At 50.7% G+C, this 24,487-nt stretch overlaps 1 protein-coding gene across 2 annotated transcripts in view; it reads right to left on the minus strand.

Moving 5' to 3' along the window:
- Positions 1-24,487, minus strand: part of MEGF11 (multiple EGF like domains 11) — a 368,856-nt gene that overhangs the window by 241,117 nt on the left and 103,252 nt on the right. The window contains exon 1 of one of the 2 annotated variants that reach the window (XM_082383268.1): positions 2,137-3,009. The exons of the other annotated variant lie outside the window; for it this stretch is intronic. The gene's annotated coding sequence lies outside the window, so the exon portion shown is untranslated. Of the gene's footprint in view, positions 1-2,136; positions 3,010-24,487 lie in introns of those variants that run through there. 2 annotated transcript variants of the gene reach the window in all.

The raw sequence follows: 24,487 nt of genomic DNA on the forward strand, positions 1-24,487 counted from the left end.
GCATTCAGGGGAAGTACTGCATAAGCAAGCAACTGGAGGCAGGAATGTGCAGGTGGTGCTGGAGGGTCTAGGAGGGTGTGCCCTGCGAAGCAGAAGCGGGCAACATGGGAAACTCTGGGAGGCGTTTTCAAAAATTCTGTTCTATGAAGCGCTAGTCCCAGGAGATACTGATAAAAATCTCCCAGACCAAGATTTCCCTGAGAGACCAAGTTCAGGAAATGCTGCATGCTATGGCCTCATCTTAAATATCCACATTGTATCTGAGAAGACCCTAGGCTCTGGGAAGACCCAGAGTAAAGAGACCTGTTTGTTTCACCCAGTCTTTCCCACAGAACTTTCTAGTGACCTCTGTAGCAGCAGACTTCTTCAGGATACCAGTTTGGTAAACTCTGCTCCTCTCCATCAAGGTCAAGTCTGGAGGAAGTCCTGGTCCTGCCAATCTGCATCCTTAGAGTTTGTATCTATTTGTTTATGCTAACACTTGAGGGCCTTCTGTGCCTGGCACCTGGTGTTGAAGGGACTCTGCCACTGGGTATTAAAGAGACACTGACATCACAGCAAATGACCCCTCCTCCTAGCCTGGGCCTTCTGTCCTGGCCTGGGTCGGCCCTGCAGGCTGAGCAGACCTTACAGATGGCAGCATCCTCTGAAGGTCCTGCCTTCTGCTGGGGCCCCGCCAGCACCAGCACCTGTAGAGTCCAGCTTGTCTCTCTGATGGCAAAACACACCTGGCCAGACACCAGCTGCTCACATTAAGCAAGATGCATAAAACTGGGGCAGAGGGCAGACAGACAAACAGATGGCCTCTGCCCCAGGATCAGTCGTGATGACCTCACGGTCCATCTGTGCAAAAATCTCCCCCACCTGCTTCGCTTCCACCACCTGCCTAGTCCCCCTGACTGTGCCAAAATCTTGGACACTGGAGCCTGGTCCGTGTACCTGGAACCTGCTCTCTGTCCGTCCCAGTCTCCTCCAGCGAGCCCTCCCTTCTCAACAACTTTGCACTGGCAGCAGGAGTGGTCAGGCACTATTTTGTGGGTCCTGGGAGGTTTCCAGCCACAACGCTGGGGATCGATTGGTAGTGGCTGCTTGGAATGCTCTCCTGAGAAAAGGAGCTGAGGGGAACATGCCATGATTGATTAGTAATGCCTCTCGTGGGCACTGGATGGGACAAGGACACACGGGTGCCATGCACTTGTCATTCCTGTCTTACATTGCTGAACGGTTGTTTTAACTTTGGAAAGCGCTCCTCTCCTATATGAACCACCTGGATGTGGCCTCAGCTCTTCCCTCTGGGCCTTAGATCCTGCCTATCATTTTCCTTCCCTTTGTACCACACCATCAAAACACACTTCTCGAGGGCAGGGGTTTTGGTCTATTGTGTTCACTGCCGTCCCCAGAACCCAGACCATTGCCTGTACAGAGAGGGGGCTCGATCCATCTTTGTCGACTCCACAAATTGTTCACTCTACAGCCAACCACCCACCCACCCTGACCTCTCAGCCATCCCGAGCCTCAGGATCAGCCCCATTGCCTGTGCCTGTCTTGACAGAGGCCACCAAAGACCGTCCTGAGAGCAGGTCTTACCGTATGGGACATTCCACCCTGCACTGACCTTGCACCGCAGAGACACCAATCTGTTGGCGATGGATACAGTGGGCACTGTGACATCCTGAGAGCGATTCAAAGATTCCTGCCTGGGTCACCCCGCCAGCACCGGAGTATGTCTGTTCCAGGAACCAGCACAAGGCAGGCATTGAAGCCCACTCAATAGCTCAGGCTGCAATGGGGGACTGACTGGTGCTCCAAGAGCCTCATGAAAAGGCACTTTCAGGCTCGGGAAGCAGAAGAAGCAAACCCCAAACTGGCACTGATAAAGCAAACGTCTCACATTCCCCCCGGCACGTGGGTGTATAGAGAGAGATTTCTATCTTCTATTTATAGAACACACACACACACACACATACACACACACACACACTCCTCTGTTTTTTCCTGAATAAAACAAAAAAGCCAAGTTTGCACTCAATGGGGCAAATGCCAAGGTTATCATCCTGTCTAGTGGACCTTCCCCTTCATCTTCCCACTGCTCTCTCAGCTGGCTCCCACTCCCCAAGCCCCTCTCTGTTTACTGGCCTTGCTGGGGTGTGATTAGTGCCAGAGGAAGAGAGGAGCAGCGATCAGGCCATGATTAAGAGGTTTCACCCTTTGCCTTGATGAAGCCTCCTGCCCTCCAGCAATCCCACCAGGGGCCGGGCTTATGTTGAATATTTTCTAATCTCCCTGCACCTAAAAAAAAAAAAAAAAAAAGTTAAAAAAAAATAAATCCATAGCTCTTCATCTCCAAAAGAGTGATTCCCTGACCGCAGAAGCACAGCAGAAATTCCCAGCGTCAACATGGAGGCCCCGCCAGGTGCCTGCCCACTGGGATAAAACGGGATTGGAGTCACCTCCTGAGACATGGTAAACGTCCTCGGCCCAGGGCTCCAGCAAACTGATAAATTCTGCTTTCTCCTTGGCCGGGAAGCCTCGGGCTGCAAATCCTGAAAATGGCACCATGGAGGCCTGCAGTGCCCATTAATCAGGGTCAGAAGACTGTCCTGCCCCTGACATTAGTCAGGCTCGGAGAGAAATCACAGCCTATCCCCAGGGCAGGGGAGCGGGGAGGGGGAGTGGACAGAGGTGTAGAAACCAACAAATTCATGAAGCACCCGCCTCCCTCCCCCGTTATGTGCAACCCCTGGGCTCTGAGCCCTCAGCCCTCCCGTTCCCAGGCAGGCAGCAGCTGCGCCCCCAGCCTCCAGCCCCTCTGAAGACGAAGGGAGAAAACTTATCTGTGTTCTTAGGCCATTTCATTTATCACAGAGCAATTATCTCCATCTTTCCATTTCTTTGCAAATCAGGGTACACTCAACCGGCCTGGCCAACCCGGAGGCTGCCTGTGCCCTCACCAACCCAGCCCACTCCGGGCCTGCTCTGCTCCCTTCTCCCACCCTCTCCCAGGGCTGTGGGGTTCTCTGAACTATGGGAACCCCACATGCCCTGGCATTAAATCATGGCCGCATCCACAAAACCCTCACAGACAAGTCAGTCACTCAGGGCCATACGGCCCCATGGGGATTAGTCCCCATTCCCGCTCGCTCTGCAAAAAAACATTTCTAAAACCACAAGATGCAACCACAGATGCCCAGATGGGAAAAGAGCACTGAGGGTTGGGGCCCTGTAGAGTGACCCATCATTGGGTCAAGCCTCCCCATTGGGCTGAGCTGCGAGGATGAACAGCTGGACAGCAAGCCACGTGGTACCAGAACCGGCACCTGGACAGACCTGGGAGCATCACCTGTCAACACCTCATCCCACAGGAGGGCAAACTGCCCCCAGGTGACTTCAAGGTCACATGACACATTGGTGCCAGGGCTCATGGAAGGCAAAAGCGGAGCTGGACTGACATGGATTCAAATTCTGACTCCACCGTACTAGCTACATAACCTGGATAAAGTCACTTACCTGCTTTGGGGCTGTTTCACATCAATCACATGAGGTAAGACCAACTTCACAGGGCTGTTAGGATATCAAACGAGTCAGCAGGTAAAGTGCTTGGTCCAGAATCTAGCACACAGAATGTGCTCAATAAAATATTAGTTTCCTGCTGACTCATATCCCGCCCACCCCACCCCATCTCAAAGACCTTTCCAACTCTCTAATTCTGAATTCTAGAATTTCTAAGGAGCTTGGTAAATATTGATGGAAAAATCCTCTGCTGGAAAATCTAGGCTTGGCTATATGTATTTGGTGACTCCAGGGTCAGTCTTAAATGTACAATTACCAAATGGTCTCATCTTTCATCCATCCTTTCAGCAAACATTTATTGAACACTTGCCAGTCATTGGGCACAAAGACAACTCAGGCAGATCCTGCCCCAAGACCCCAAACACCTGCTGGAGGGTGTGTGGGAATGGCTGTGAGAGGGCAGTGGACCCAGGATGTGGCTTAATTCAAAGCACTGAGGCCTTTGCCCGGCAGGAAGCCTCAGGCAAATGTGATGGGGTATCAGAGACCTTTGCTGGAATTGATGCATACCATCCCCACAGGACCCCCACATGTTGAATCTGGCCCATCTCCATACCAGTTTCCTCTGAATCCACTCTTGATCGGGGCTGCCTCCTCTGAAGGTGGGCAACCTGTTCCCTTGTCCAGCCTCCCGGCTCTACTATGTCAGGACTCAGAGCAGCTACATTTCCTCTCTCCCTTGGGTCTTCCCTCCTGAGTTCCAGCTCAGCTCAGGAGCAGCTCAGCTTTCCATGGCCCCATTCTTCTCTCTGCCTGCTAAGTCATTAACTTGCTGTGTGACTTGGGACAGGTTGCTTTCCTTCTCTGAGCTTCACTCTCTGCTTGTCCCAGAGGCTGGGGTCAGACTGTACCATCTCCTGGACTCTTCCAGCTCTACAAATTTACCTCCAGCATGTCTCCCTTCCCTGCCCTTCCCATCCTCACATTCTTCTCTCTCTTCACCCCCACATTGGGTTTGCCCCATCTCCCAGCAGCAACAAGATAAAGCAGCAGAGGCAGGAGAATTGGATTCTAGGTTTAGATCATGGAGAACTCATTTCACTGCTCTGAGCCTCCTTTTCCTCTCTGACTACATGGGAAGGATGAGAGAATGACCGGTTCTTGTGAGGATTAAGCTGCAGCCCAGCACTGGAAATGTAGGCGTCAGTGGCATTGTGAGGGCTGGGACCCTAAGTTCCTGCCTACCTCTCTGTCCAATCTTCAGCACCCCTTTGAAGACTGGCCTCTTGTCTCGTGCTCTAGTCCAGCCCAGGGACCACATCAGGGCAGCCTCTGCCCCATCACACCTTGGGGACCTCTTCTCACCAGTCAGGAGCTAAACAGGAGGGCATGGTTGTCAGTCTACAGACTAGGGCAGCCTCTCCAGGTTTCCTTCTGGAACCTTCTGTATGTATCTAGGCCAGGAGAATCTGAAGCCAGACACCAACAAAGCCTGAAGGGTCCTACACCTGTGCATTGGTTGTGGAAATGGGCATTGATGTGTCCTAGAAAGCCGCTTGGCAATATATAACAAAATGTTTTAATCTACGTCTTTAGCCCAGCATTCCATTTCTGCAATTTAACTTTTAAAAATTGACCAAGGCCAAGGATAGGTTCAAGAATGTTGCATCATCTCTTAATAAAGAGATATTCATTGCAGCAGCATTGAAACAACCTGAATGCCTAAATCACTGGGGTCCTTGCTAAATAAATCCCACCATGTATACAAAACAAAATATTATGCAAACATTAAAGATATTGACGTGTGGGAAAATATGGAAGCCTATACACTGGAGCATTAATAGTGGTCGTCTGTAAGGGGAGGGGAAGAGAGAAACATCACAGGACTTGTGCTTTTTAAGTCAAACATTTTTGTTCTTATATTAGTGTTTCTTACAATGAGCATTATCATCACCATAATCATAAAAGCAAACATATTTTAAGATAATATATGTAAAGCACTCCCACTCCTGGGCATATATCCAGAAAAGATGAAAACTAATTCAAAAAGATACATGTACCCCAATGTTCATAGCAGCATTATTTGCCATAGCCAAGATATGGAAGCAACCTAAATGTCCATTGACAGTGGAATGGATAAAGAAGATGTGGTATATATATATATGCTAGAATATTACTCAGCCATAAAAAAGAATAAAATATTGCCATTTGCAGCAACATGGGCGGACTTAGAGATTATCATACTAAGTGAAGGAAGAAAGACAAACGTCATATGATATCACTTATATGTGGAATCTAAAAAAAATGATACAAATGAACTTACAAAACAGAAATAGACTCACAGACATAGAAAACAAATTTATGGTTACCAAAGGCGGGAGGGGATAAACTAGGAGCTTGGGATTAACAGATACACACTGCTATATATAAAACAGCTAAACAACAAGGATTAACAGATACACACTACTATATATAAAACAGCTAAACAACAGCTACTGTATAGCATAGGGAACTATATTCAATATCTTGTAATAACCTACAATGGAAAAGAATCTGAAAATACATATATAGAAAACTGAATCACTTTGCTGTAGGCCTGAAACTAACACATTGTAAATCAATTACACTTCAATTAAAAAAAAAGAATAGAAAACAAAATTTTTTTTTGAATTTTATTTTATTTATTTTTTTATACAGCAGGTTCTTATTAGTCATCCATTTTATACATATCAGTGTATACATGTCAATCCCAATCTCCCAATTCATCACACCACCACCACCCCCCCGCTGCTTTCCCTCCTTGGTGTCCATACGTGTGTTCTCTACATCTGTGTCTCAATTTCTGCCCTGCAAACTGGTTCATCTGTACCATTTCTCTAGGTTCCACATATATGCGTTAATATGTGATATTTGTTTTTAATTTTAAAAAATTTTTAAAAGAATAGGAAAAAAATACATTAAATAAATAAATAAAAGATGATACACTTAAGTTCACTACCATGGAAAAGACCCTGATATATCATCATGTGAAAAACACAGGTTACAAAGTAGCATGAAGGTTACAGTCGCATCGTACATGCGGGTGGTATGTGTACTGAGAGCAAACAAAAAAAAGAAAGATGCCCAGAAGGATGTTAACAAAGGCGTCAGGGGGATGATATTTTAGGTGACTTACCTTCTTCTCTATACTCTTCTGTCAACATTTTCTATGATGAGCTGGTCAGCTTTTCAATTTAATAAAACCACAATAAAGCCACCTTCATTTTGCAAAAAAAGGCAGGGCCCCTTGTCAGTGCCCCCGTAGCATACCCTCCCCCAGGCCCAGACTCTCCCACACTGCTCCTTGGGGTGCATATTACCAAAGAGCAGGGACTTACGAGCCCTGAGCCTGCTACCCTAGGGACACAGGCCAATTTACGGAGCTCTCCAGGCAGCCCTGGAAGCCATCAAGCCGGGGTGGGGTTGTGGGTGGGGATTGCCAGGATAACTGTACGGCCTTTGTCCATGCTGTGATTATATCCACGCTGTGACTAAAAACATTATGCCATTTCAAAGACCCAAAATGATCTGTTGACACCGAAAATGGATGGATAATGTATGATTTGGTCAGCTCTATCCAGTATAATAAATGAACCAAGTATTCAGATTTTTAAAAGAAAGTTATTGCAGCCCTTTGTCCATGACACTGATGAATCCTGGCTCACAGCCTGGTCAGGTCAGCCCAGGGAGCGTCACCTCACTCCAGCGCCCGCTCAGCCCCCGGCATCCCCACAGGCTCTGCTCCTCCAGGGGTAACAAGCACCCGGAACTCTGGTCTCAATTCCTGGGTCCTAACCCCAGCTCTGTCTCTTACCAACTGTGTGACCTTGGGCAGGTCACTTAACCTCTGGGAGCACCAGCTTCCTCCTCTGTGAAGTGGGAGTAGTAAGAAAACCTGCCTCACAGGGTCCTGAGAGCCAAAGAGATGAGGATTATGAGAAGGGCCTGTAGACAGTAAAACACTGAGTAAAATGTGGCCATCACCCTCTTGCTGTGGGCTGGAGGGGGTGTGTGCAGGGAGAGAGAATGAGTTTCTTAGGACCCTCCAATAAGGACCACCTCCTCGGGGTGGGACACGTCTGCCAGAACGCAGAGAAAGGGACTCAAGATGAATTTCAGTAAGTTTGCAGTTTAGCCCACCCCAGGCCCTGCTGACCCACAGTCTAAGCAAGAGATAATTCCAAGTCTGGAACCAGAAGCCAATTCGGCTGCGTTTCTGGCCTAGGATGTGTCTGACAACCATCTCCACAGTCAAGAGCATTCATGAAAAATGGTTCTTCTGAACTGTGGTTTTCCGGAGGAGCAAGACACTCACACACCTTCCAGAACATCAGCACCCTGCACCCCTTCCCAAAGGAAGGGGTCACCGAAAGAGCACCGCGGCAGATCAAAACCTATCCTCATCTTCCCAGGTTTAATTTGCAGAATGGCACACGACTCCCAGACTCACTGTGTTCCTGGTCTGGTTATTCATTGTTTATTTCAGTATTTTCCAGGAAATTGTTCATTAAGGATAAAAGCACCTGCTTACTGTAAAAGGGCATTACACAAAGACTCTGGCATGGGGGGCCTGGGAAGAACATTAATGAATGAAGTGAAACAGAACAAACATGCTATCAATTGAAGGTCTAAAAAGAAATGTCTGGCATTGGTGGATTACGATAGAGGGATGAAATGAAACATCATATTTTTAGACCACGGTGGTGTTTAAAAAAAAATGGGAGGGAAAATAATTACAAAAGGTGGCAGAGGTAACGATCTATTTCTGGAGCAACTAAAGCCTGTGCTTCCATTAAGAGAATTATAGATCAATTCTGTTTTGTCTGGGGGCATATATGCGTGGTGTGTGCTAAATTAAAAAGCTTAACGTGTCAGAGCAGTTCCTTCTGAAGGTTCCACGGAACAATGCTGACTGAGGCATTAGGCCTGAGAGAGGCATGGCAGGTGATGGAGAGGAAGTTAGGAGCATCTGAGCCATGTCACTGAATCAGGCTCAGCCAGGCACAGGCCATCCTGAGCACCAGTGTCCAAGAGCATATGAAGCCCAACCTCAGTTAACCGGAACTTCAATTAACTGGGGTGCCACCAAAGCCACTGGCCACGCTCACGGGTGCATTTCCACCCCAGAGACAGTGAGATTTTTTTTTTTCTCTCCTGAAAAGCAGTTTCCGAGGCTAGCTTCTGGTGATCTATTCAGCTTTATTTCCTTTACTTCATACCCTCTCCTGGACAAGGACAGGCCTTGAGGAATAAGGACCCTTGAAATCATGCCAGATCCCAATAAATCCAAACAGACATGATCCCACTCACCAACATCCACTTACCAAGGCAGGAAAGGAAACAGGTACAATTGCAAAAAATGGTTTTGGTAGCAGGCACTGGAACCCCAGAAAGGTCTTCTCTGCCTAACTCCCAACTCAACAGGAAACTCAGAAATGTGAACTGCCCATTCCTCAAGGCAAGATAGGGAGGTGGGGGGCAGGTTCCGCCTCTGATGCCAGCTGCTCCAAGTTGCTTTCTGCACTTTCCGCAGGCAGGTGGAGCGGTGAGGCGCCAACCTTCAATATACTGAATCACCGACAGGTAGAAAACGGGAAGCTCGTGCCAAGTCTAACCATGCCCCCTCCCCGTGCTCTAACTCTCTGGTGTGCCCACAAAGTTCTAAACTTGCCATAACACATACAGGGACTCAGTGGGATGGGAAGAACGGGAGGCAGGTCAGAAGCTTGCGAAGCCATGGTAGACCTCTGACACACAGAGGTTTGGCTGTGCCAAGATGAGGAGCAGAAAGAAAAGGAGAGGGGCACAGGTAGGAGTTGGGTCTGGGGTCTGGGTGTGCCCAGCTGGCTGGCAAACCAGGGCTGAAGTTTGAGCTCAAGTGAGCATTGTGTACTAACGCCATATTCGGTACCTAAGAGCACCTACTAAGGATGCTCTGTTAACATCCCCTGTTGGATGAGAACCTGGATGAAGACTGACTCAAATAGTGAACATTCCGTTCACTCACCAACCATGGAGCATCTTACTGAGCCCCAGAAGAAAGCAGGAAATGAATGGCTCCCGAGAGACTGCCCTGTGCCAGCCACTGAGCTGGGCATGTAGCCAATCCCCGTCTTCACAGTGGCTCTAAGAAGCAGGCATTATGATCTCCATGGGCAGGTGATGAAACGGAGACTCACAGTTTAGAAGTGCATGAACTAGATCTGAACTGAGGACTACCTGCTTATCTATCACTATGCTTCCAGGTCTGTCTTTGCCCTTCTGACTTTGTGTGTACGTGCACACATGTGTGCAAGTATGTGTGCAGATGTGCTATGTGTGGCATGTGGGGGAGGGTTGGGGGGTCATCTCTTTGGATCAGAGCTTCCTCCTTGCTCACTAAGTTTGAGCAGAGGAAGAGGGGACACTGTGCTATTGGGGAAAAAGGACGTGCTTGGGCCAGCTGTGTGACCTTGGGCCAGTCTCCTGCCTCCTTGGGGCTTCACTGTCCTCTATGAGCTGAGAGGAAGCCTTTCTTAGCTGGTTCCTCATCTGAACCACAGAATCCAGAAAATGATTTCAGTGACTGTTTTGTCAACTCTCCCAAGGATTGTTCATAACTCATACCATTCTAGATGCACAGGAGAAAAGTAAATCCATTACATACAGTGGACGGCATGGGGTGTTAGGAACCTAGCTGAGAAAGTACTAGATGGTCTTTAAGGTCCCTAGGGCTCTGACATCAGGAGATGGGTGGGGAGGCTGTGTGCCTCCACTACAGGAGCTGGGCAGGATGATGATCCTGAGCATAGCTGAGGCTGCAGGTGAGGATGCCAGACCCCCAGACCAGATTATCTTAGTTTACAACGTCCTCCGTGTGTATTTCCCTTGTGTCATCCTGTAACCTAACTACCTTCTTTAAACGTACCAATCTCACCTCCACTGTGATTTGAGGAATCAAGAGAGAAATTGCGAACAGGCCTTTAAAGGAATAAGCCCTACCTTTCACTGTCTACCCCTAGAGCTAGCTAACTGGGGGCAGAGGGGTGGGTAGCAATAACTGGCAAGAGATCTGAATGGGATCAATAATTGAGCACATGAGTCCTGTGTACCTCTCTTGCCCTCAGAGGACACGGAGTTTATTTTAGTACAGAAAGGGCCCATTCCCCAGCAAGGCAGAGCAGTGGTTTGTGCGCCAGGAATGAGCAGGGCCCCACCCTATTCTGGGCCTCACCCAGAATATATTCTAATACCTTAACAAGTGAGAGCGCACCTAGCCCTCAACTTTCAGCTCTGCTTGTGGAACGCTCAGATGCTGGGATGCGTCCAAGGCAACAGGGAAGGGGCAGCACGCTGCGGAATTCTGCAGCCAGCGCAGCCCAGCTCCCAGGAAACCTCCGGCTCAGCAGTAGCCGTGGCAACATTTTTGCATCAAAAAAGGACAAATCTAGGCAGAATAGGCGCATGCCAGACCCTGGATCACTCTACAAAGTGGAGAGGAGGATAGAATCACCCCAAGGGAGGAAGGCAGAGGAGACATTTATTTCAAACCAATTTCACCCACTGTGGAGCAATCACTAAAGTCAAATGGTAGAGCTGTACGGCTCTCTGTGTCACAGCGGATAAAGGTGGGAAGAACAAGTGAGCAATGCGACCACCAGCCTGACGCAGTTGCTGTGGGGAGGACCTGTGAGGGGACAGGATCTGCTGACGAGGCTGCCCGTGGGCTCTGAGGAGGGCCTGAGCCAAACGCCCAACCAAAAGCCGAGAAAAACAGGCCAGGGACAGAGAAACCCAGAACCAGATCTCTCGCCCCCAGGTCTACCAATAATCAGCCGTGTGACCCTGAATGAGTCACTGAACCTCTCTGGGCTGTTTCCTGATAAGGAGAAGCTAGAATCACTTCTCAGGTAGTCTTGCCTGAGTAGATGACATGGGCTTAAAGGCCTGAGTTTGAGCTTTCCAGCATCACCCACCAGCCATGGGAAGGCTTTTAATGGTTTCTCTAGGCCTTGGATTCTCCATTTATAAAAGGACGTTGACTGACAGTCCTGTAATTTTAGAGCCAGATTTGGACTCTAGCTAAGGCCCCTTACAGCTCTAAAAAGTTCTACAGTGATTCTCTGCAGCAAGAGCAGATGACAGGGAGGAGAGGGTCCTCTCCAAGAGGGGGTTCTCAGCACCTGGCCCAGTGTCAGGTGTGAGTAAATGTTTGATAACTAGCCAATGATTGGACCAATGAATCAATGAACAAGTCTCTGTTTCTGCATGAGCAAACTGAGGTTGAGTGCAAAGACACTTGCCCAAGCTGATAACAGATAGAGCTGACCTCAAAGACAGGTCTTTGGACCCCAAATCCAGTGCCCCTCTCACTCCACCATCTACTGGGAAAGGGAAGGGAGGTCCTTGAGCAGAGCCTCCTTGGGGGGCAAGGCAGCCTGTGGGCAGGGGGATGGTGAGATCTCCCTGGGGCCATACTGGATTCTGTGTACCTTGAATCTACCAGCCTCTCAGTCAACCCCAGTGTCTGCTGCCTTTCCAGCCTATTTACGAAGCTCTTGTCCCAAAGAGGGTCTTCTTCTCCTCGGGTACAGAGAGAAGGGCTGCTGGTGGCTGGCCAGGGTCTCTGCCTGCCACCTCCTTCAGCCTTTCTTGCAAGTACTTATTTTCTTCCTCCAAAGATGGGCACAAAGGAGGCAAGTAAATAGGGAGGCAGAGTTGGGTGCTGCAGGAAAGCTTCCAGAATGTAACTTTCTGCTCCCCAGAGGCCTCTGCTGGGAAGTCACAGTCTGATCCCACTCGTCTATCTCTGCCCTGCTTTCTCGGGCCCTCAGAAACTATCTTCACCAGTCCTCTCTCCCAGGGACTGGTGGAACAGCTTCTGCAGCGCCTCCCCAATCTTAATAATCCCTCACCTTCTCGTGGGCTTTTTATCTTCTCGTAGATAAAGCACATCCTTATCTACTGTCTCATTTGATCCTAGAAGAGCCCACTGGAGATGAGAACCCTGAGATGGGGCTCAGGGGGTGAGGAGGGGCCAAAAGTTTCAGTAGCAGAGTGGGGACCAGGTAGCACAGGAACACTTGTCCAGAGGTAGCAATAAGCACCTCCCCCTTTCCTCTGGCACCTCCTCTGTCCCTGGGGAACTGCAAAGGTAGGAATCAGAATGCCCCCATCAGAAAGCTCAGAGCAGGGCTGAGGCTGCCTGGCAAGGGACCGGAGGTGGGAGGGCAGGGGGAATCACTCCTTCCGGGCAGGACATCTAGCTCCCTGCTCCCAGCACACACACGTACACACACACACTCACACACACACACTAAACAGTGGTACCCATCCCACCTGCATGCTAGAACCACCTAGGAACATTTTTAAATAGCCATGTTTGGGACCTCACTGTAGGCCAATTAGAACTAAATTTCTGTGGGTGGAGCTTGGGCATCTGTATTTTTTTCAAAGCACCCCAGACGATTCCAGCAAGCAGCCAAGGTCAAGAACCATCCACTAGGATTCCCTGAGGGCAGAGGCTGAGACCCTCATCCAGATGAAAGCCTAGGAGAGGGTGACCTTGTCCTTTCTCTGCCTCTTTCTCATTTCTAACCCCAGAGCACAGGTACCTAGCCTGAAGACCCCCTTCCTGTCAAGATCCTGGTTCTGCTCTGGACCCACAGGGCACCCCAACCCCATCAAAGTGTCTCTGGGTGGCAGAAGCAGGGGTCTGCTAAACCATTAGTGAAGTTGCCTGCCACCTCCAAGAAGCCAGCCAGGCCCAGGTGAAAGGGGAGGGCAGAGCTGCAATAACAGGAATGCCCATCGACCTTCCCCATAGCACATCTATATGACAACAGACACAGGGCAGAGGGCGTGTGGCTCCTCCACCCACCCCAGGGCTGGTACAAGTGCCCTGGGCACCAATCAACATCACCCAAACCCAACCACAGGTGGTGAATGAGCAAACCGTTACTGGCATCCCCACAGGCAGATACCTTAGCATCTGATCCCAATTGTGGGGAGAGCCCTGCCCTTCTTCTCTCCACCCATCTATCCATTCCCGCACTGTTCACTGAGCATCTCTGATGTGCCAGGCACTGAGGATACAGCCCCACAGAGCTTAGCTACATGGTAGGTGCTACAGTCCCCATCGTACAGGCGAGGGGACTGAGGAGAGTGGTGGCCTGCCTGTCACTGGGCACTGGCTGAGCCAACCCAGGCCCCTCAGCGTGGTGAGCTCTGCTGTATAACCACCCACGTAACTTTTGCCCCATCCCACGGTGAAAAGCAGCGGGACCCCTCTTTCAGGGATGGGAGAGCAGAGCTCAGTAAGAGGCTGGAGCCAAGCACACTCCCTGGTCCCGGAGCCCTGAGGTTCGGCATCTGCCCTGCTGGCCCTCCCACCCACTCCCTCCTCTAATGAAAATCCAGAGAGTAGCAATGAAATTCACCTTAATAAGCACTCGTTAGAAATATGCTAATGGGGAGGAAGCTGATATCATATGCCCTGAAAGCCCAAGGGAGAAGGAGATGGAAAAAAATTCAATATTGAGTTTTGTCTCATTTCAAAGCCACTTTCAAAGTGGTCATAAATCTTCTGTGTGACCTGACATAACGAGGAGCTGCCAGTGGCTCGGGGCGTTAATAATTAGCAGTTGCCAGGTGCTGAACTGAATGCATTAGACTTTCTGGTCCTCACTGCGTGGAGAGAGAGGTAAGGTACAAACTAGGTCCCATGCGTGGGCTGACCCATCCGCACAGCCTGCCCACCTGCCAGCCCTGGGGCAGAGCTTGTGGCTGTGAGAGAGACTGCACGATGTGCCAGAAAAGCGAGGCTCGGGAATCAGCAAGGCCCACCTTGAACCCCAGCTTAGGGGGTGTTGAATTCCACTTGGCGTGAGGACAAGTCCCTGACATGACCAAGCCTCAGCTTCTATCCATCCGTGAGATTGACAACAACACATGTGCCGTGCTGGGTCCCTGGGGGGACCGTGTGTGGGTGTCGTCTGGCTTACCAGTGTGGTGGTGTGTAGAGAACTCTCTGGAGTCAGCTGGTCTGAATCAAAAACCAGTGCTGTTAATTAGTAGCTGAGTGACTTTGGACAAATGACTTAATCTCTCAGAGGCTCTGTTTCCTCATCTGCAAATGGAGATGGTAATTGTATCTATTGTGAAAATTAAATGAGGTAATTACACCAGTATCTGGTACACTGTTAACAACTCAACAAATATAGCCGCTATGGCTATAGTAGCTACTGTTTATACTACTGTCTTCTTCAGTTCCCCCACACCCGCCTTCGATACCATTGATAAAAACCCTGGGAGTTGTCACTTATCCTTTTTTGTTTTTAATTTTCTGGGTAACTTTGGGAAACTGACTTAACCTCTCTGATTCTTAGCTGTCCTACAAAGTGAGGATGATTAGTCCTGCTGTGATCTATGTGCAGGATGGTTATAAAGGTCAAAAAGATAATGCAAGTGAAAGTGCTTTGAAATGTATAATAAATGGCACAGGAGTGGGGAATTATCATCGTTGACTTCCAGCAGGAAGGCTATTCTAGATGCCATGGTTGGCCTCCCTTCCCTAGGCAGCAAGGGACAGTCTCTCTCAAGACCTCAGAGGAAAAAAGTCTACATTTCTCCCAGACAACAGTGGCAGCCAATTACAACTTTTAATTCCTACAAATGTCTAACTGATGTCTCTCCTACTGGCTGCTGTCTTTCTTGCTCTGCCCTTGGGAGAAAGAGAGACAAGGCAATGGTCACTGTTTGCATAGGAGTTCCTCATAGTCTACAACAGTTTGTTTTTAATTTGCGGTAAGATGCGGACCAATACGTGGTCCTACCTGCACTGGTCTCCCGCCTCCCAGACTGGTCTCCACCTTGTCCAATAAAAGGAATCCACTGACTGTATCAATGTCAAGTTGCTATCAAGTCTCTAGTGCTTTCACTCAATTTCTGGACTTCTCTCACTGTAGACCCAACAGCTTGTGGGCTGGCACAAGTCCCTGGAGTGCACTTTGAGTTGCTGGAAGGCAGTGGGCACAGAGGATCAAGCCAGGGTTCTTGGCTCCTGGTCCTGCAGTGTTTGTAAAGATGGGCACCTTTCTAAGGAATGTCGCAATATCCCTCTTTGCCCATGTCCTCTGCCTTTGCTTTCTCTAACTACTTCCTATGGGTTCCCATACAGCTCCCACCTGAAAACACACTGAAAAATCCCACTCCTGAAGCCATTCTTCCCGAGGCAGGCTTAACATGGACACCCATCTGACCTGGGATTGGAGGGGATGGTGGCTGGGTCATAGGTGCTAGATCCCCGAATTATTCCCTGAGTCTCTTTGGTTGCCAGTGAGACCCAAAGGTGAACCCCAGACATCTCATCTGTTGCAAAGCCCCAGCCTGACTTTGTCCTCCCCAACCTCCTGCCTCCCATGGAGGCCCAGGCCTTAACAATCTGGCTTTCACCCTGATCCCTGATCCTCAATTATGACTCATTGCCCCTCTCCCCCTGGCACCTTATACAGTGGCCCAGCCCAGGGTTCACGCCAGCCTCCTCACAGGGCCTGACACTTCACCCTTCATCCAATCATTCACTCCACCCAGAAGCACCTAGTAAGTACAAACATTAGCCAAGGCCCTGGATATATAACACATCAAGTCAGATGCTAATGGGAGAGAGGACAACATGTGACCAGGAAGTTACAGTACCTGCGAGAAGACCCAGACCTCAAGGCCACTGTCAAGGGATCTGGGGAGGGGCACTGGCCAGAAGAAGGGGCGTATATGCTGAGACCCGAAGGAAGCAGAAGGGTTAGCCAGGTAGCACAGGAGCGCTCTGGGCAGAGGGAGAAAGAACAGGGGCATTTGAGGAAGTAAAACTGTCTCATTCTGGCTGGAGCAGAGTTTGAGGCAGCGGTGATGCTTGCTGAGCTGGAGCGGGTCAGCCCCAGAATACAATGTGCCTATGAGCCAAGATAAATAGGCAGCCATTGGAAGGTTTTAAATAAGGGATCAATTTGGCCAGAGTTATATTTTCCAAAGATTCTTTTCTGATTAAAAAAAAAAAAAAAGGTGGAAAGAAAGTTAATGCTCATTAACAGGCAAATAATTGCTTTTAAATGATGGATGGGTATCCACACCATGGACTATTTGGCAGCTATTAAAAGGAATGCATGAGAGCAACCCTGGTTGAGATGGAGGTATGCAGAAGGGAAAAGGTCAGAGGCTAGATAGTATAATCCTTCTTTTCTAAAGCAAACAATCTACACACACACACACACACACACACACACACACACACACACATCTGTATATGGTTGGAGTTACAGGATACAGAAGGACACAGAATGGGATGTAGGCAGGGATTTCCTGAGTGGGAAGGGGTTAAGAACATGATGCAGGGGGAAAGGGAAGAGGGAGGCAAGTTAAAGAAAAAATTTTAAAGAATGAACTATAAAAACAACTATGATATAATTGCTTTTATGTGAAATTACTTATGTGGAGACCTTCAGGTCTCAGCTTATCTGCCCCTTCCTCTGGCCAGTGCCCCTTCCCATGGCTCCCTTGGCAGTGGCCCCAGAATGTAAAAAGAAAAGAGGAAAAAGAAAACTAAGCAATCTCCTACTGGCTGAGATATGGAGGAAAGGGATCAGATGGAATGGGGCCGGGGCAGGCAGAATGGTAAGGGGGCTGCTACAGTGGGCCCAGGGCACAATATCCCACTGTGGTCAAATCTCTGGACCACACCAGCTGACCCCATGCCCATCCTGGGGGCTGGCAGCCCATCAGTCCACTGTGCCCCCCTCCACTTCATCCCTGCCCATCCAGCACGGCCCCCCTGCCGCAGCCTGGACAGTCCCTCCACATCTGTCCTGTTGCAGCTGTTGCTGAGGGTGGGATTGGAGAGTGGAGGGGGAGTGGGCAGGTCTGGTGCCAGGTCTCTGGTTGCCTTCCCTCCCCATGGTCTGACATCCCCTGTTAGAGCAGAGGCTGCCTGAAGCAGGAACCATCTCTCCCATTGCTTCACTCCCCCCGCCAGCGTGCTCAGTAAATAACAGTTGATTCCTGGATGTGGCTTCACCATTGAGAAGTGGGAGGCCGTTGGTGAAGCCATCTCACCACTCAGTGAGTGCTTTAGTCTCCAGAGTGCAAGAAGATGCTGGAAAGACCAGGGAGGAGAAGGAAAGGCAGATGCTGAGGACAGGAGGGAGTCAAGTGTCTGCGCCAATGGGAGGAGCTCTCCAGCCTCCTCCTCTCCCCTCTGCCCTTGGCTCTCACTCTCAGATCTTTCCTGCCCCCTCACCTCCGTTTCCCAAATAACCACAACCACAGATGCAGGTACCCTGGAGCTCCACTCATGGGGAACATTGATTAGCAGCCTCAGTAAACTCTCCAGAAATGCCCCAGAGCCACTTAGGAAAAACCCTCTGTGGCGTGGCGGGTAGTAACGCCAGATGGTCTAGACAGCCTTGATTCCTGATTCTGCCTGGCTCTGTAAACTTGACAGTCACTTGACCTCTCTGATCCTTAGTTTCCCCATCTGTAAAGTGGGGACCTACTTCAAGGGGTCTTTGTGAGAACTGAATGAGTCAGTACAGCCTGGGGAGGAGTTGTTTTTTAATTATTATTGGTGGTGGTGTCCCTGGATCTTTTCAGGCTGAGTCTATCTTCCCACCCCTATCCCCCACCCCCTCAGGCACCCTCAGGCCCCTTCCTGAGCTGGACAGACCACATCCCTCTGTCAGCATCTCTCAGAATGCAGCCCACTAGGGTTCAGACAAAACTTATTGAGTAGGAAGCCTATTGTCACGCATTACAAAGGCTAATTGCAGGATTCAACAACAAGAGGGAGGGAGCTCGGCCCACTCATAAATATAGCTGATTAAGAAACAAGCATCATTTTGTAATGATGCCACTGGTAGAAATCCACCGCCTCATTGAGCAGTTTTAGAGCCAGGTGGGGAGGTTCACCCCAGACACTCCAGCTGATGCCCAAACCCCTGGGGGCTTCCCTGTGCCCACCAGGCCTCCAGGGCATCACCCAGTACTTCGATCTTCAGAAGCAGCCTCTGGCCTAGAAGAATGCCCATCCCTCTGCTCCCCTGAAGCGGTGCCCGCTGGAGCCCCCAAGAAGTCAATTAACAGCATCTGGCTGATTAAAGCGAGATGTTACATTTCTCTTGTTGACTCAGTCGGAACTGCAGCGGGAGCCTCAGAGAAGCAGCCCCCGCGTCCCAACCAGCTCCCCCTTTCATGTGGCTCTGGGGAGACAAAGCTTCTCTGATGGTTTTGAAAGCTGTGGTCCCACCAGCCCCAGAGCAGGGGGCCAGGCCACCCAGGGGGAGGACAGCAGTTCAAAGCCAGCCTGGTGGGCACAGTGGGGTCCATTTGGGATCAGGAATGATTAGGACATTCCAGACCATTAGAATCAATAACATAATTAACAAATATTGTACTATTCCTCAGAATCGTGCTACGAATTATGCTGTCTTTAATCATACAATGTTCCCTGACTGTTAATGACATGTAATGTTAATTAACGGAGAAAGAGAACTACTCAGAATGAAGACTCCCTTGGATAATAATTAATATTCTTTGAGGAGTCGCAGAGTCTATGAGGGGGGGGGCTTTCTCCCCCAGTTATGGTGACTTAGTAACCCGAGGAAGCCCACCCTCCTTGTCCATGGGTGGACAGACCTATCCCTTAAAAAGAGAGTGACTTACATACAGTAAGTATGCAATAAAGACTTGTTAACTGAATGAAAGAATGGACGAACGGATGAAGAGGTTCACCTGAGCATCTAGTAGAATCTTAGGATGTGAGGGTAAGAACACTGAATCATAATCTAGTCACCCTTTTATCAAATGGGGAAGCTGAGGCTCAGAGAGAGGGAGGGACTTTCCAAAACCACACCTCTCGTCAGTGACTAAATTGGGATGAAAACTCAGCTGTCAGACCATCAGCCCCATCCTCTTTCCACCCACCAAGACCCTTAGTTTGGGTGGAAGTTAGGAAAGATTCAAGGGACAAGGAATGTCTTAGGGGTTGAGGAGGTGCCCACTTGCCTTCAAATACATTGGGAATATTGCAGGATTGCCCAGCCTCATATCTTTTTTTTTTTTTTGGCTGCCTTGGATCTTCATTGCTGTGCGTGGGTTTTCTCTAGTTGCGGCGGCGAGCGGGGGCTACTCTTCATTGCGGTGTGCGGGCCTCTCATGGCAGTGGCTTCTCTTGTAGCGGAGCACGGGCTCTAGGCGCGCGGGCTTTAGTAGTTGTGGCTCGTGAGCTCTAGAGCGCAGGCTCAGTAGTTGTGGTGCACGGGCTTAATTGCTCCATGGCGTGTGGGATCTTCCCGCACCAGGGCTCGTACCCGTGTCCCCTGCAGTGGCAGGTGGATTCTTAACCACTGCACCACCAGGGAAGCCCCAGCCTCACATCTTTGACTTACTTGGAATTCCCTGAGTGGGGATGGAATGTCCCGATCAGCTGAGACACACACCCCCTTCCCCAAGACACAGGCTGCATGCCAGGAAACGGCAGAGCCCTGATCAAAGTCCCCAGAGAAAGGTCTCCTGCCCCTCAGGCTCCTCCAAGGCCAGAAGGGAGCCAGGACCTCCCTCCTCCTCGGCACCCACAAACCATCCCTGCCTTCTCCCTCACAGCCTTGGCTGAGCGCCCTGGGAGAACCAAGGTCTTATCACCCAGACTTCTATCAGTGGGAAGGTGGGGACGCAGGCAGAGAGCCCTGGACCAGGGGTCAGGACACTGGCTTCAGGTCCTGCTCTACCACCAATCATGGGCAGATCACTCCCCTCTGTGGGTCTGAGTTTCTTAATCCATCAACAGAGCTCACCACCTCAGATAATCACTTCCATCCAGGCTGATATCCCAGGATTCTAAAATGACAGGAGGAATCTCAGCTTCCTGGTCTTCTGAGGAGTCCTCAGTTTCCTCTCCTGCTCCCTCTGAATTTTTTTACTTCCTACAACAAACGCCTCTCCCAGAGAGAACGGGTCATTAGGTCTGGTGGACCCCCAGTTTCCAGCAGAGAAGAGCTCCCAGCAGCTGTGGGAGAGTCCTCCCGGGTCCAGGGAGCCCCAGTCCCATTGTCCCCATGTCCTCTGGGCGGGGGGGCAGGGGGGGGGCAGGGGAAGGGCAGAAGCAGAGCTCCCAGCTCCATTCAGAGCCGGCCCTGGGAGGAGGGGGGAGGGGTCGGCTGCCTCCTTGCCCCATCGCTGCCCAGACGCTCTCCACTTCTGGCTTCTATCCCAGACTCAATCACAGGCATTGAATGGCACAGGGACCTGACATGGGGCGGTGGAGGGGGGGGGAAGGGTGAGGAGAGTGCAGGCAGGTGTGCCGCGTGACACCCCTCACCCCTCCCACTGGCCTGGCCTTGGCAGCCCCTGCCTGCTTCCTGGATTTTTCCTCCAGGAGGGCCCAGCTCTGCAGCGCCACTTACCCACTGCCCCCTCCAGCTCCTAGCCCAGCTTGGGCACTGTCAGGTCCCCGGGAAACACAGACCTATCACCAGGGAGGGTGAGGCAGTGACTGGCGAGCACGTTCCTGAGCCCAGGTATCCCCATTTGTTCAATAAAATCCCACTTTGGTTTCAAGTCACGCCTCTCCCTTAAATGCACCTTTAGTGCTCTCACGGGTTTAGGAAGGACTAGAAAGAGGGTCCCTATTTTTCAGAGACGAAATAAAGACACAAAAAGCGTGAGCATCTCAATGAAGGAGCCAGGAGTGGAACCCAGACTTCCCCTTTCCCCCCAACCCTACCTCCAATGGATTCAGGTCTTGTCTTTGCTGTGTACGTCACCTCCCGGCATCACCTTCCAAGGTGGAGAAAATAGAAATTATTCTGCAGCTTGGTTACCCAGAAGCCTGGGCTGACCCCTGACATCTGACGCCTGAGGGGCCCTGCCTGGGATCCTCTGAGGACAGGGCAGGCCACATCCTCCCCAAATGCGCACTCCTCAGCCCTGTGGGGGCCTGACTGCACTTCTCTCCGGACCATTCCTTTGTTTGAAGTCTCCACGGAGGGAACCACTGATTTCTGGAAATCTCCCCTCCCTTGACAGGAGAACGCAGACCAAGGGGGCACATTCCCATCATTAGGGCTGTCCTTGCATTGTGGGCTTGAGGATGCACACGGCCCCTGGACAGCAGGTGGCCACAACCCAGCCTGCCTGCCCCCATGCCAGATGGCAGTGGTGACCAGACATATCCTAGGGGCCAGCATGCTCAGTTGGCAGCAGGGACCCAGAGCCCAGGTATGAACCCTTCAGGACCAGGCTATGGCAGGGGCGGATCCAGGCCTCCCAGGAAGCTGCTCCCCCCAGCTGAAGCCTCCTCCCTGCTCATAGGCACACCTTCTTCATGCACGTACACACCTCCCTCGACTGTCCCCCAGTGGAGCCCTCTCAACTTTCCTCTCCTCCTTCCCATCCCCTCCAGCATACCTTTCTGGCCCTCAGTCCCCTTTACTCCCTGCCACCTCAGTTCTCTTATAGAAAACCTCCAACACGCCAGACTATCCTTCCACACTCATTCCTTGTTGCTTCCTACCCAGGCTCTCGACTCTTTAGGGGAAAGGGCACTGGTTTACGCGGCTTCCGTATCCCCCAGAGCACCGATGTCTCACTTGGAGCTGAACGGGTGATCGATGAAAGCTCTTTAGTGGATGGGCTGCTAGAAAGAGTAAGGCAGGTTTTCCTTGGCTTGATGAATTGCCCACAAAAGAAACCAGCTCCTACTCATGGTGTGATCCAAGGAAACACTTCCTGCTCCCTTTGGCCATCGAATGAATAGGGAGGAGTCACTTCTCACCTCGTCCTTTAGGAGGCACTTGGAGCGCCGAGAAAGAATGGGTCGGGGCTTTGGAATCAGGAGCCCGGGCTCAAGTTCTGATCCCAGTTTCCTGCTGTGCTCCCAGAGAAACCTGAGGCTTCTCTCCAAGCCTCAGTGACCTCTCCTCGCAGGGTGGTGGATAGTGTCACAGGAGCTCCTTCACAAATAGCGCCTGGCACAGGGCTTGGCCCACAAGGGTGTTCCCTAAATGCCAGCCCCCTCCCCCTCCCCCTAGCAGGCGCTGGTGATGGGTATCAGCGGCTCGGGGGAGCTCGGCTCCCGGAGCATGGCCCCTGGAGCTGGTCTGCCCAGCAGCTCTCCAGTGGGCTGCTTCCCCAGAGACAGGCGAAAACTCCTGCTCTGACACCCGGCAATGAGCAGCTTTGTGAGACAGGCAGCCCGGCAGCGCCAGGAGGCGTGGCTGAAATAAATGCTAGTGTAACCCTTGCTACCTGAAACAACAACATCATAACTGTCAAAGCAATTTTCCACCTCAGTAGCTTAACACCTGAACTGTTGCTGCACTCCTCTCCCCCCCACCCCACGCTCGCTCTCTCCCTCTTGCTGCACTGAAGTCAGCCTCGCTAGGAGCCATCTCTTCCAGAATCGGTGGCAAAGAGTCTTTGCCCCCAAGAGCCAAGGGGCTGTAGAATTAATCAGCACGCGGGGTCTTCAGAGAAGAGGGGAAAGGAAACAGGCTCAAATACCCCCATCCGGCATCTGTCAACATCTGGGTTATAAATAATGCAGAGCTTTAACAGGGATTCCACCGTTAGACTGCCTGTGACTCCCTGTCATGAAGATGCAGTTATTAATTTTTACTTACTGGGATCACATTTATTTTCCTAGAATGAGAAGCAAAGCGCTGGAGGGATGTGAGAGACAGAGGCACCTCTAAAATGCTGCCTGTCTGTTGGGGACCTACCAGAGAAAGACACACGCACTGGGGATGATAATCAAAAGCTTTCACAACTGGTGAGGCAGAGGAACGGACCAACCACCCTCCCGTTGGGCCAGGAAGTACCCCTTTAAGTTGATGGACGTTGGTGTGGTCTCAGTGAGGTTGGGTCCCAAGGGAGAGCCTGGGGTGGCAGATAAGTAGCCTCAGGGGACCTGCGGAAGCAGCCCAGCTATTTACCAACCAGTATGGAAGCAGTTCAATATTTTAACAACCATCTCTCTCTCTCTTTCTCTCTCTCTCTTTCTCTCTCTCTCTCTCTCTCTCACACACACACACACACACACACACACACACATCCCTTCCTTCCCTGGTTACTCTAGCGGCAACTCCCTGTCTTTCCCCAGGGGACCATCAAGTTCTCTGACAGCCAACAAGATTCCCTTCAGGGAAAAACCAAGGGCCAAATTAGAATCACAGTCAGGATGTTAGAGCTGGAAGGGATCATTATATGATCTTATCCAACCCTTGGGTTGGCAGGTGTGGAAACTGAGGCTGCTCAAGGTCACTCTGGGACATCAAGGGAGGGCCTGTTGGGTCCCTGGCCCACTCAGTGCTCACTGTGCTGCCTCTGTCACCAGAGCCGAGCCCCAGGGTCAGAGGTCACTGCACTTGCATTTCTCAGGTGGTGCACACATACTGACGCTCAGAGGCAGGACCATGGAGAGAGAGCCTCTTGGCTAAAGAATTTGCCCACCTCTGCCTTGGGGTGAGGGCAGGGAGGGTGGGGCAGGAAAGAGGCTGGGCAGACCCTAAGACACCAGGCTCTGTGAGCCTGGGAAGCAAGCATACCTCAAATTCAGGACATGAGGCAAACAGAGGTTAAGGGGTCGGGAGTCAGGTATTCACACCCTTGCTAATTTCCTCCAGTCTCATAAACTTAAGCAACATCTGTTAGACATCTATTGGATCTGTTAGATCACTCCCCCATTTATCACTTCAGCATGGGCTTTGCCCATGAACTCCCGACTTGTGTTTTTACCTTCTTTCTCAACCTGTCTACACGGATGTCTAACAGACCTCTCAAATTTAACACACCCCAAACCTGATCTCCCCCTAAAACCTGCCCCTCCTATAACCTTCCCCCATTTCAGGGACTTGAGCCAACAAACTTAAGAGTCATCCTTGATTATTCTCTTCTTTCTTTCATACCCCTCACT

The sequence above is a fragment of the Balaenoptera borealis genome (genome assembly GCF_965194805.1).
Source record: "Balaenoptera borealis genome assembly, chromosome: 3".
NCBI classification, from domain to species: Eukaryota; Metazoa; Chordata; class Mammalia; order Artiodactyla; family Balaenopteridae; genus Balaenoptera; species Balaenoptera borealis.